Source organism: Apis dorsata, unplaced genomic scaffold (genome assembly GCF_000469605.1).
Source record: "Apis dorsata unplaced genomic scaffold, Apis dorsata 1.3 scaffold_515, whole genome shotgun sequence".
Lineage (NCBI taxonomy): Eukaryota > Metazoa > Arthropoda > Insecta > Hymenoptera > Apidae > Apis > Apis dorsata.
In genome coordinates this window covers 216,763-230,725 of record NW_006263741.1, presented here as the reverse complement: position 1 = coordinate 230,725, position 13,963 = coordinate 216,763, and the positions used below count along the sequence as shown (strand labels likewise).

The 13,963-nt window shown below is 34.5% G+C and overlaps 1 protein-coding gene and 3 long non-coding RNA genes across 8 annotated transcripts in view; 2 read left to right on the top strand and 2 right to left on the bottom strand.

Moving 5' to 3' along the window:
• LOC102675062 overlaps nt 1–13,963 on the bottom strand; it is a 23,050-nt gene that overhangs the window by 4,006 nt on the left and 5,081 nt on the right. The window lies entirely within an intron of this gene.
• On the top strand, nt 3,090–4,826 carry LOC116186204. Its single transcript, XR_004151154.1, has 4 exons — nt 3,090–3,800; nt 3,873–3,976; nt 4,195–4,568; nt 4,672–4,826. It is a non-coding gene; the product is annotated as an uncharacterized LOC116186204 (long non-coding RNA).
• On the top strand, nt 7,155–11,914 carry LOC116186203. Of its 4 annotated transcripts, XR_004151153.1 has the most exons (6): nt 7,155–7,283; nt 8,144–8,443; nt 8,543–8,679; nt 8,764–11,362; nt 11,583–11,757; nt 11,844–11,914. It is a non-coding gene; the product is annotated as an uncharacterized LOC116186203 (long non-coding RNA). The 4 variants fall into 4 exon arrangements; XR_004151152.1 differs by having other exon boundaries at nt 8,543–11,362; XR_004151151.1 differs by having other exon boundaries at nt 8,144–8,679.
• Nucleotides 7,177–9,620, bottom strand: LOC102674045. Its single transcript, XR_422457.2, has 2 exons — nt 9,482–9,620; nt 7,177–8,006 (listed from the first exon to the last, which is right to left on the bottom strand). It is a non-coding gene; the product is annotated as an uncharacterized LOC102674045 (long non-coding RNA).

Sequence of the window (13,963 nt, the reverse complement as noted above, 5' to 3'; positions counted from 1 at the left end):
GGCAGATGCGGCACCCTCCTCTTCTACTACTCCCTCCCCCCCTCGTCCCTCCACCTGCAACGTCTCGTCGCCACACACAACGACCCTCCCTTTCCACCTCCTTGTCTCACGTCGTTCGACCGATCACTCGAGCACCTCTCCCTCCCCCCACCTCACAGAGATCCCTATAACGAAGCAAAACTTTCAAACAATACGTCATTTTCCCATTTCCTCCTCCTACCATTCTCCCTCCCCCCCTCGTGCTTCGAACTAACATCCGTAACGTTTGGCGCTCGTATCCGTCCATCTCTTCCAATTCTAACGTTTGCAGCGAATTAATCCGTGTTAAATGGTGTTAAATCGAGGGGAAGAGGATTCTTAACCCGAATCGCGAAATAAGAATGCGAATAGAATGCTCGATTGGAAAATATACGCGTATGAAAAGGAGAAATTGAATTCGTGCTGGAAAAGAGGAGGGTTGCTCTGTCCTGGGAGAGGGGGAGGGAAATGGGGGAGAAAAGAAATCGGAAATCGGATACAGTCGAGAAATGATTCGTTTTGTTCGCAACAAACTCGCGATGACGAGGTACATTTCATCCCGGTGATGGACCGCGTATTTAATTTCTTTTCACCGGGACTAATGTATATCGACTCCAAATTCCTTTTCTTCTTTCGTTCTACTTTCCCTCCCCTCGATATAGATGATATAACACGGGAACACAGTTAAACGTGTGTACACGTGTTCTCGCGACTATTTTTCCGACCGTTTCGGTCGGTGAATTGTGAAACGTGTGCACACGCGCACAGACGTCACACAGATTCGCATACAGAGCGATCTGTAATTCGGCCTGTCATTGTTCACTCCGGATTCGTGACATTAATTTATCCCTCTTTTCGGAATACGTTGGAGTAATCCTTTGTCTCGGTTAGGCCGTCGAGATCAAAGACGAGGAGGCTTGAAATTAGTAATGCTCTTTGCGCGAACGATTCTTCTTCTTCTTCTTCTTTCTTTTCTTCTTTCTTTTTTTTTTTTTTTTTTTTTTTTTTTTTTTTTAAGTCAGAGTGTTATTTCGACGAACAACAATTTGAGCGGGGAATTTAAAATCGATTTAAAATCGGCCGATTCTCGAAATTCAGACACGTTGGGGTTGCTCGTTTTTTTGAATGAAATCTTGATCGTGGCGACCGTGACACAAGCGGGAAAGGAAGTCTTCAAGTTGACCTAGCGTAGGTACGTGCCAATTTCCCGGTGGGAAATTTTCAAATGGCGCTCATGCAACCGGAAACCGTACCCTCGATTCTGGTGTTTCTCGTTTACCTCGTACTTGGCTCATGAACGAGCTTCTCAGGCCACGAGTGCCATACTTGGCGGGTACGCCAGATTAATTACCTCCAACAGAGAGTCCAGAGCAAGAAGAAGGATACGTTGAATTTAGAGATTAAACGGAGGGGAATGGACAGTTTTAAAATCGCAAATAAGAACAAGAGAATCATCTTTCTTCCGATATTCAAAACTTTTGCATTATAGTTTATATAATTCCACGCAAAGAAAAACGGATGGATATTAACGAGAAAAAGATTATAAAAGTACGAGTGTTAAGCCATTTACGTTCGAGAATTTTGCTCGATTTAATAGAATTCATTAACGAGGAGAAAATTAACTAAAATGAAAATGTAATACATTGAGAATAATACTCATAATAATCATTGTGTAACAAACTATCAAAAAAATAATATAATTATTTATGGATGAAAATTATTAAAATGATAGCTCTCTGCAATAATTTTTTTTTACAATTTAAATATATAATTTTCAAAGAAAACAATGCTACGATAAATTCTATTGAAAAACCATTGTATAATATAACTGTTTGGAACTCTTCCGAATCTCTCGAATCACTCGGTGAAATTAAAGAAAGTATCTTTCTCTCCGGAGGAAGACCGGGAGAAAAGATACGAGAAAGAATGAAAAGAAATAAGAGCACGGGAATTGAAAAGAGAGGTGCAACGAGTGACAGAACACCGAGGAACAAAGTGGTAGATGCCTATTGGAGATCCAGAGAGGTGGAACTGCGTTGTTCTTAATGTTCTGTGTCGTTTGTCGTTTCGTCGTGTATCGAGTAGCGGATGGAAGAAGGAAGGAAGAGAGAGGACGAGGAAAAAGGAAAGGAGAAAAGAGGAAGGAGGGGGGAAGGTTAGAACAGCTCAAATGGGGTGACGGTGACGGTGGTGGCGGTGGTGGTTGGCGGTTGCAAAAGCAATGCCCTTAGTCGCGGTGACCTGGTTACCTGGCCCATATCTGTGCCACCGTACTAGCAATGCTACCCCAAATCCTACCCCTCCTCGAACCAGCTTCCACGTCCTCCTATACTTTCTGCAAGCTCGTCGTGGTGGTTGCCTCCTCTATCACTTGCTAATCCTACTTTCGCGCGTTTCATATTTTCCGCGATCACTCGTCGTATTTATTCACTCGTCCTGGTCATCTTTTCATCGTGTATATTATTAATTACATTTTTAAATTATCCCATTTATGCGTTACATGTAAATATACATTAAATGGGTGGATACTGTAATTTTAAATGTAAACTTTTTTAATCCGTTAATCCCAATTATAGAAATTTCTATTTGCTTAATACCTTTTTTTTTGCAACGATTCCTTTTTCTACGTTAAGAATGCATCCTCATATTGGACCGCCAATCAACGGTTCTAAGGACTTTCCTATTAATTAGTCCGCCTATTGTTTCACTCTACTAATAGGTGACACTTTTTCTCTTGCCTTTTTTCCTGTATTGTTTCACTTAACTACGATAGTCTTGAATAAACGGTTTCGTATAATACAATGTTCAAGTACCTTTTCTTTCCAGAATCAATCGAAAAATGGAGATATTTGTAACATTGTGATGTGATAAACTATATACCTTTCTTTAAATTAGAGAAATTTTTTTTTAAATTCGTATCATATTGATTAAACAAGATTAAGTGACGTTAAGCTTATTAAATAAAAAAGAAAATTTATATTAAAAATAAGAACAAAATATTAAGAATTAAAACATTTACTTACGATACAAACGGTTAATTAGCATCAATATCATATTATAATAAAAATGTACATTCATCTTGAAACATATTGTCAAGTGTTCGATGAGTATTTGGAGGGAATGTATGGTTATGATACAATCAAGAAAATGTTGACAAATATTGATTTTTTTTTTTCTATCATGATCGACTTTTTCCAATATATCATATTCAAAATTTGACCGAGTATAAATTTATATGTTATATGTATGCATAGATTTCATTAACGGATAGATACACTCGTATCACATTCGAACACATCCGAATTTCAATATTTCTGGTTACTCGATTGCTACGCGTCGAATCCCAATTAATTTTGCTTCAGAAAATGGAAACACTATTCGAATTTTCCAGATCAGTATTTTTTTTAAACGAACCTTTGTTAATTACATACAAAAATAAGTTTTCGTTTTATTTCACACAAAAATTAAAATTATATACGAACTAAATCGGCCAATGGCATTTGACTGAAGTTGTTTCAGGAAACAAAAGCGATATATCGATATATCGATTAAGTTGTTCGTCTTGTTTAGACCATATTTCATTTTATCCTATTGGGTGACATTAAAATTTTTACTTTTTAATTGGAACACATCATCGAGTCATAAAAAGTTTGCCATGAAATAACGAATATCAAAAGAACAAAATTATATTTAATAATTAATTTTTGACAATGGAAAAAATTATTTGATTGTTTAACTATCACTAATGTGGTTTCTCAAGATCTTTGCACTTCTTTTTTCAAGTAGGTGCAATTTTACGAGTAATCCTCCGACAAACGGAAAAAACATGCAGTTACACCCTTATATCTTGACAGGGCACTACTTCTTACCGAGACAATTGCTTGGAAGACAGCCGGTAGCAAGTGTCGCTTCTCTGGCCGCACAAAGGCTCGAATAACTCCGAACAAAGAGTGATAAAGTATGCCTCGTGAACACAACGTTTTTTCTTTTTTCATCGTTCTCATCCCGTTAAGTTCTAATTAACGAACAATTTGTTGAGCTTTTGTTTAATTTTCCTTTACAAAACAGAACTTGTGATTCGAGTTATATAAATCGTGATATATAGTAAATCGAAAGAGTATAAAAATAAAAAAAAAGAAAAATAGTTAATTATTTTTATAATTTTTTTTTTTTTAGAAACAATTCAGTTCAATATGAGTTTAGAATTATTAGAATTGATATATTAGGAATATATCATAATAGGATTAAACAGAGGGCGGCACATATTTGTGTCACGGTCGTTAAGTGAACCCGTTTATGTCAAACGATGTAAGTCTCGTACGTATATCGGTCGTAAACGCGTCCGCTTATTAAACTTCTGTATTATGGTATACATACAAGTCGTAATGAATTTCAACGATTGACAAAAAGACTGGAGAATCTTTGATATCCGACTTATGTGAAAATTGAAGATTTGTATTCTAACAATTTTCATGGCTTATATTAAACATAACCTTTAAAAATGATCGAAATTAATAGTTCCGAATTTTTTCGATTTTCAATATTCAAAGGTAAGAATAATTCTATTCTACTTTTTTTAATTTATCTTATCTTAATTTTATCTTTTTATTCGATATATGAGCAAAAATTACGATTTTTATTGTCCGTGAAAAGGTTAATAGATCATGATATTCTCTTATCTCAAAGGACTGCAACGATGCTGTTGTAGTCTCGTAAAAACTACCCAAGGGAAAGAGAGCTAGCAATCACCGAGAGCATCGTTCGAATCCCACTTGGGACTGGTAACAATCAAGCAGCAATTCCGTTGAAAAAGACAATAGGCATTTAGCCAAACAAAGAGAAATCGTGTGACGAGAATTCGTTAAAAATTCATGTAATGTATATCAAAAAATCTTATATAAGAATAAGCATTTTATAAGAAGTATAACGTGTTTTCGCATTAATGCGAAATATTATTTTCATTGTCCATAGAACGAAACGATTTTCATTTATATATTTCCTAATTTGTTTAATAAAGTAAGTTCCCAATGTAGATCGTAAAATGTTTTTAGGTTAATTAATTATTTTTAGTAAGTTTATTTTTTTGTATTTATCTTAATATATCATAATATATAAATTGATTACATTTTCTACAGGAATAATCTTTTCGTTATGTATCTCAGTGTTGCTGTGACAAAATTAATAGTACGAAGAATTTAAAAAAGAAGAGAAAGAAATTAAAAAAAATTAAATGTATTTAATATTTTCGCGGCAAAAAAAAAGTAACAATATTATCAAAATCGATTCAGAGGTCGCGTTGCTGGTTACGTTTTAGCTATTTGCGTTAAAAAGACTAGAACGTGAAATGAGAATCAATAATCGAAAGAAGGATGAATACGGATGCGGTGGCAACGTGATGTAGCCACGTGACTTAGGTTTACTCCGGTGAGAGAATTTAAGGACGTATATTGAAATAACGAATGATACAGATGAATATGTGTACTTATATACATTGCATGTGCATTGTATAATTTCTAATTATTAATCGATTTACTAATTTTTTTCACGATCAATAACGCGAAAAATTCTTGATAAAAAAAAAAGTTATTTCCCTTCTTTTAATAATCTCACAATTTTATCTTTTATAGGTTTGCTTCGAAACGAATAATCTCTGTGCCTTACTGCGGGTTTAGCGAATGTTTGCAATAAGGATGAAGTTTCTAAACATGGTCGTCCTATTTTCTTGAAATCATTCGTACCTGAATACTGACCGAACTTTAACTGGCTTCGATTTGAAAGGACCCGTGTTCCCTTAGGTATTTCCAGATAGAGCTTTTCGAATATTTACGAACAAACGAGTGTGTCTATATTGGAAATATCGCCAGGGAGCTAAATCAGAAATTGAGATATAACTAAATATATCCGTACCATTCTCAGACATTCGTCATCTCCTTCCATCTTTTTTATTGAATTTAAAAAATATCCACGTAGCAGACAATGAACAGACAGGAAATCGATTCGAGGTGAGAACCATGCGATACACGATACACTGAAAATTAATTTTGTAGGACGTAGAAGAAGAAAAAGAAACTGAAAAGAACGACAAGACGTTACCGGTGAAGATCTATGGTATCGAGACGATATTAAACCGAACAAGATAACACTCTTGGAAAAGGTTCTTGGATATATAAGCTGTTATCAATCAAGCTGGATCCTGTAGTAAGAAAATCGATTTATTTCTTTTCGCTTTGAAAATTTCACACAGCTATGTAAGTCTATTTAGCTTGTAATTAATAGAAGATTGTTTTTAGAAAAATAAGAAAAAACGAAAAAGAAACGATTTTCAAGATGAATTTCACAAGTGGTTACCCAGTGGTCGAAGGAGGAAAGTTTCTAATTTTTAGGGAGAGACCAGAGAGTAACAATAGCCGTACGGTCTAGTATTCCCCAGACACTCCTCGCATCATCGATCCTATATAACCTAACACAGTTTCTTCTCTCATCCTCTGCTATGGTATCACGGAAAAACCATGTTATTGCTAACCTCCTCGCTTTCAACGTTGTCTCGAAGAAATTACGCTTTTTCTTTCGGTAAGGCGAGGCAAAGAAAAAAATTTGCCACGCCTTTATCGCTTCACCGTGTTTCACATGATCAAATATTGTTTTCACACTCTTAATGTGCAATTCTGACCTTGTCCTACTTTAATCATCGCCATTCAACATAATCGGGAAAAAACGTTATCTTCGATTAAACAAAGCTTTATTAGTAAAAGATATTTGAATCAAACAATGATCATTTTTCCTTTTTCTTCTAATTAACACGATGCAAGAGGATGCTTCTTTCATCGACATTGTTTTCTTGATACTAAAACATTCGTACTACGATAGAAAAGCCTAATTTCCGTAACACAACCCATTTCATCTTGTCACATCTTTGACTATGTGAAAAGCTTCTTTGTTTTCATGGCGATGATAAATGCTTATCACGGTGCAAAGATAACCGTGTATCTGGTAAATGGGTATGTGGTAAATTTGGAGACATCGTTACAAAACGATACAATATCTTGAATGATCAAACTTCAACACCGTGTATAATCTACCATTTATTTATCATTTCTTTTTGACACCAAACTCCAATCCAATATTGCAATAAATCATGTAAAACGGTTTTCTAATTCCTGAAAAATTTTAATAGAAGTAATCTTTTTTAACGATGAAAACTATGAATAGAAATTTGATCGATAAATAAACGGAAATAAGGGCAAAGTATATTTGGATACATAAAGGTAAAAGAGGATAATTCGTATAACGTATTAAAACTTTTCCTCTTTTCTACGTTGCTTCACCGTATCGATCGAGAAAAGTCTTTTACCGCTGGGTCACACGGAGACGAGAACCGATTGTTTACGGATTCTATCCCCCATTCTATGTCTATTGAAATTTCAAAAAATATTTTATTCGTTTATTGTTTAACACGTGTATCTACATAAAACTTAAATAAATTTAGGTACAGATATGTATAACGTATACTCCCTCTGAATATAGATCATTCATTATATATAGAATGAACAGAGATAGAGAAGAAATAGACTGCAGATAATGAGGACACGAGAATAAAAAGAATTTTATTTCATACTTCTTCTTTGTCGAATCAGTTCCTTCGTCCTAAACTGAAGGAATCTTAACCAAAAGATGCTTCAACCTCTGCGATATTGATCCGTATCCCATCCACATGGAACTAGAACTCTCCTCCAGTTTTCTTCTCTTATCGTTTTCCCCCTACTTTTTACTTCTCTGTTATCCGATTCTCTATACTTTCGTTCTTCTTTTGGTCCTTCAACTTCCATATATGTAACTCTTTCGTTCTCTTTCCACTTTTGTTTCTGTACATCCTTTTCAAAAATTTTATCCAACCAAAAAAGAAGCTTTCTTCCTTCGAACTTTTCTATCTTTAGTTTTAAAAAACTTTCTCATTCAAAAAGAAGAGAAAGAGAATTTTATGGGTATAACTGAAAGAAAGAAGAGGAAAAAATATCATTTCTTGAAAGGAAAACAGATGGAATTCAATCGTGTAAATTTATCAAATGAATATTCTCATTTATAACAATTTATCGATTTTTTCTAATAAAAAATTTCAATTTTGCAGGTTAGAAGACTATAAATATTATATCTATTCAGATTCAAAAATCACTATGTTTTTTTTAGAACATGGAGAATTCGAATAACTAAGAAATTTTTCAATTAAATATCTTGTTGAGATATTCTTGAAAATGATTAAAAATTAAAAAAAAAGAGGAAAAAAACTTTATTTTGAAGATGGACATAAATTATTCAAACAATTTACTTAAACGTGTTAGAAGCAACTATGAATATTGAAATAAAGATGAAGAGTACTACATATTTCATCACCTCATCATATACTATAATGTAGTGTTTTCCCAGTCAGGTATCTAAGCATCTATTTAGATTAAGTGAAGTAGTATAGTTATGCTCAGGCACGTGTGTGTATACATGTTGATCGGTCATTATCACTTACATCTTTAAGGCTTAACGTAAATTCGAGTCAATTACTAAGATACCTATATAAAATGATTATCGAAATCGGATGATTAATACTAGAACGAAACGAAAAAAATACAACTTTGAAAAAAATGAATAGTACAAATGATTGGAATGTTCAAGGTATCGAAGGAAAGTGAAATTTTCTTGAAGAGAATAGAAAGTTTTAGCGATAAGTTTTTTTTATGACCTTAAATGTCCTCGAAGAACACTCGTCGAAATAAAATAAGGACAGAATGCATCTAAACGTACTGTGTATAGTTCGTATCAGTCGATATTTTACAACAGGACCTGGAATATCGATTTGGTAACTTCTAGACACGTGGCACCGCCATTACGATCGATATTACAAGAGTATTTCGTCGAAAATATATTCGCAAACTATTTACCTATACTACAACTGAATTTTATCATTCGATTTACAAAACAATGGTCAATATCCAAACAGGAGAAGGAAATTCGCGAGAGAGTCGAACATGTATAATATAATATAGAGGAAGAGAAAATGAAAGGAAATTCTATAAATAGGAATAACAGTTCATGCAGTAGTTCATAATATCGAAGATAGATCAGATAGCGTGCACTTTCGACAATTTTCGATTTAATTTTCGATATATTTTTTTTTTTTTTGCCGAAACGAAAGAACATTTAGCTGGAATATTGACAACGAGAAACTGAATAGTGAAAAAGAAAAATGAAGAAGAAAAAAGTATGGAGGAAAGTTGATTTTTTCGTAATAGAGGTATCAAGGCTTTAATCCTCTTATTTAGACATGGTATGGAAAAAGGATACTTGTATCTGAAAGTGTGAAAGTAGAAGCGAATACTCTTTGAAATATCGCGTGAAGGAACATAATGTGGAAAAATTGCGGTAAGTATGTGAGAAAAAAAGATTCGTAAAAGTAAATTGAATACTATGATACTACCTTCCAATTTTATCTGAGGGTATGCTATGTAGGTCAGGATGGTTGTTTTCTTCGAGGATTTTCCCAATGCACGATTTTTACCTTCTTGCACTTGTCGTAATATCATCGGATAATAAGAAAGATAGACTATTGTGTAAAAATCTGTTTTTCCCTTTCTTAGAGATTGATTTTTTATTGTTTCTTTTGGTGTAAACATTATTCTCTTTTAAGTTTGCTTGAAATTTCTCCTACAAACGTTGCGAGATTTTTCTATGCTTCGGAAGAAAAGCAAGAAGATAGAGAAATGGAAATCGGGATAGAAAATAAGATAAAAAGATCGAATGGAAAGGATAAGAAATTTAAAAGATTTTGTGCGATTGAAAGGATGTTTCGCTTAAGTTTCCACGAAATCTTGACACGGAAAGAAACTGTACAGCACAATTCTCGAGCACTCGTAACGCTAAAGTAGAGAGTAGAATAATAGGTGCTTGAAACAGTTACGAAATGGCAGCTCGGCTAGATCTCGCACGCGAATTTTTTCTCGAATGAAAACTATTTTGATGTTATTTTTATATGAACTCTATACGATTAGAGGAAATGAACAAAGGATAAGAGATGCAATAGTATTTTGCAATGATAATGATAAAATATTTTTTTTTTAAAAGATTGTAAAGATGAAGAGAAATGACTGAGATACCGATTAAAGTAACGATCGATCGTAGCCAAATATCTAATTTGGAATGATCACAATCATAACCATATAGCGATAATGATTCTCTAAACGAAAAGTTTTAACAGGGATATCTTAGACACGCGATGGCACGTTTAAATTACGTAGAACCCAAATACAGAGCAGTGAATCTGCAATCGTAACAGCTCTACGCCCGTGTCTATAACGTCCCTCTATTGGCGTTGAGTAGCTACCGAGCGAGGGCAATCTCGCTATTGATTGCACCTTGCATCCTCCCGCCCCTTTCTCCTGCCGCGATCCCCTCTCCGCGACCATCCTTCGTCCATCCCAACCCTCAGGGCAACCCCTCCGATTCCTCTTTTTCTCTACTACTTTCCTCTTTCCCTCGACTCTTTTCGATTCGAATTTGCCCCAAGCCAAGGGCCGAGAGACGCTCAGGAACGCACATTTTATTCTTTTATTTTTTCGACGCAACATACGGTTTCGATTATTAACTTTATACAACAGAAAGTGATACCATTTTTTTTTTTAATTATTACAATATTACAATAGAATCTGTTTATAGAAACGAAATTTTACCGATGTCTGATTATTTGAATTGTCACTGAATATCACTAAGAACATACAACAATTATGAATAATAACTTTAAGAGATCGAAATATGAAATTGGATACGAGAAGAGAAGAGTTTGTCCTGTATATTTGAATAATACGAAAACTTGATTTGAAATTGATACATTAACTTTTCACGTAATCTAATATAATATAACCTAACCTAACCTAACTCGTTCCGTCTTCCGATTGGCCGAAATTATTACGGATTTTTATTTAGAGATATCGAAGAACAATGTATCGACTCGCGGTGACTCGCCCCAACAGCGACGATCCCACTTTGACGTCTTGACGTCAATTTTGTTAATTAATTCGCCTTCATTAAAACGATCGATCGAGAGACTCGGGTTGACACGTTAGTTACACTTCACCACCGTGAAAACTCGATTTAACCGCTTAAAGATTTATCGGGGACAACCAGTCTCGTCGACTTGTTATTGCAACGAAAAATTTTGCGCATTTATTACACACATTTTCTTCAATAATAACAAAACTAACGAATTATAATTTTAAGGAAAATGGTTTCAATTCCTGTAAGATTGAATGTTTACGATTTGGAAAAGAAATATTTTGAGTAACTCGAGAAATGCAAATTTTTGGTTATGTTATAGTTAAAACATGCATAAAATTTCTTGATATTTCAAACTGTGCATAACTTGAGTTTCTAATTTTAATAAATTTTAATAAAATTTATCAGATCTGATAGATCTTATTTTCATTGCACATGTGACATATGTGCACAATTATGATATTACCAATACGTTGAAAAGATAAAAAATTTTCGATCCATGATAGTAAACGTGATTACGCTAATTGCAGGTCGCGAAGCTTTTATGACGCATTTACAATCGATACATTCAGTATGAAAGTTGAAACGACAGAGCAACGAAGCCATTGTTTTCTCATAATGTATAGCGACTGCAATCGACACCCGATGCATCACTGTATAAAAGATTAAAGTTTCAGCGGGAAACATCACGTATTGCATTATTTTGTATTTATATTTTACAAAAATTATCATAATAGATATATATTATAATAATTATAAAAATAATAATAGCTTTTATTTTTTTCTTTTAGGACTTTACGATGATTTATAATCTACGATGTCATGTCATATCATCCTTGCCTTCCAAAGAATTCAAAGAGAGCATTTTTGTTTTTTGAAAATTTTTGTTAAAATTTTGTGTTATTTTTAATCGACAATTGTTATAAATAAATTTCTTAAAAAAAAAAAAAATAAACAACTTTATTTCAGGAAATTTCGTTACTCAATGATACGAGGCAACAACTTCGAAGAATTCCGTTTAATTGTTCAATGAGCATACTTGACGAGAAACATCGATGCGCACAAATGAGGGGAAATTCCGGACAAAGGAGGATATATAGAACGCGTATCGGAAACGAGATACTCGAAGGAAACACCTAGCTCATCGGGATAATAAGGAATATGCTGGTAGAGTCACATTCATCCGCATAGTTTGTTACCAATTACCCCAAGTGTCCACCTACATCGAATTCTAGACGAGAACCGAGACACCAACGCCGTGTCGTTGAATAACATGTATGCATAACTTGCACAGGACACGCGACCCATACATCTATACACGCGTCTATCCATGTGGATATGCGGAGAGATATATACATACGAAACGAACGAGGAATAGGAGTGGCCGTATACTGCATCGGACAGCTTGCAACTGCGTATATTATTCATCGGTAATAATCATTCTCCAAAAATGTAACCAACCATAAACAGCTTTTTATATTATCGTACAAAACGATCTCGACCGAAAATCGTCGTTATTCTTGCCATTGAATTCGTGTCGAATATTCTATTCGTTTATTATTTGACAATTTTAAAGAGTGCACGAACATTTCGAACGGATAACGAAGGGAAAGAAAATATTCTAAGTTGTCGAAGAAAAGTTCGTTTGGTAAAAAAAGGTGGAAAGAAACTTAATCTTAATATTGTGTATCGTATATCCTCTCCACATTTCCTAACATTTTTTGCAGCTTCAAGTTTCCCCCAAGGAACGTTCGACTAAATTATTCTCTTTCTTCTGCATCTCTCTCTCTCTCTTACTCTTTTTCCCCTCCTACTCCCTACTCCTCGCAAAACGTTTTTTCATTTCCCGCCCAAGTTTTTTCTTCCCACCTACCGCTTTCTCATTTTTAACTCGGCAACGTCGCCTTTCTTGATTTCAATAGATACATTCCCAATCGTCCCGTTATTTGAAATAAAACCATACTCCGTGGATGGAGGATTACTTTAAAAGAATAGGAATTAGATTGATATTTTTCACGTGTCTGGCTATAATCTTTTTTCTTCTTTTTTACCAAAATTTATAGTTATTCGTAAGAGTTAATTCACTGTTGCAAACAAGTCATAAGCAAACTAGCTGCCATAAGCAACCAGTTTCACAGCGACGGTTGACTATACTTGACGTTTAATCATTAAACCACTTCGTGCGCGTCAACGTGTTCATACGCGCGTGTATATACATATGTGTACATATATACATAGCAAATAATAAACGATTAGATTGAAGTGATACGACGCGCATTTCGTGTCATATTCTTTTTTTCTTTTTTTTTTAACGAAATTTCTTTCTACGAAATCAAACGATTATTAACAATCTTTCTCTCTTTAACATTCACGTTACATCAACAATGGTCTACAAGTGATTGTATTAACCGAACAAGCACGGATACATTTTTGATACTTTCGTTCACAAACCTTGGAAACCTTGGAAATGATCGTAAGTTTGACGCGTTCAATTTCCAAAGGTAATCGTTATCAAACAAACCGTCATTCGGACAGCGGTTTCGAGAAGGAACAACGGGCCATTAACAAGGTTAGGATTTCCCTCTGTCTCTGACAAATACTATATATCCGTGTGTATACTTTGCCTACTATCTCTATCATACGTATATACATACGAGGTTCAGCAAAGCAACATAAGCGCCGGCGCTGGATCCAGAGGAGAGAGTAGCAATGACCTGACTGCCTGCAACTCCAGCTGCAGCTTCAACTGCGCCGGTCGTACTATTCCGTGCACCTGCACTTGCGACCTTTCAATCCTCGAATTTAAATCCCGTTAAATCCGGATGGTGGATCGCGATTTCTTTAAGAGTCGCCGATGATTATTTTTAATCGTCCATTTTTATTCATTTCATTTATCTTAATGCAGTGGATA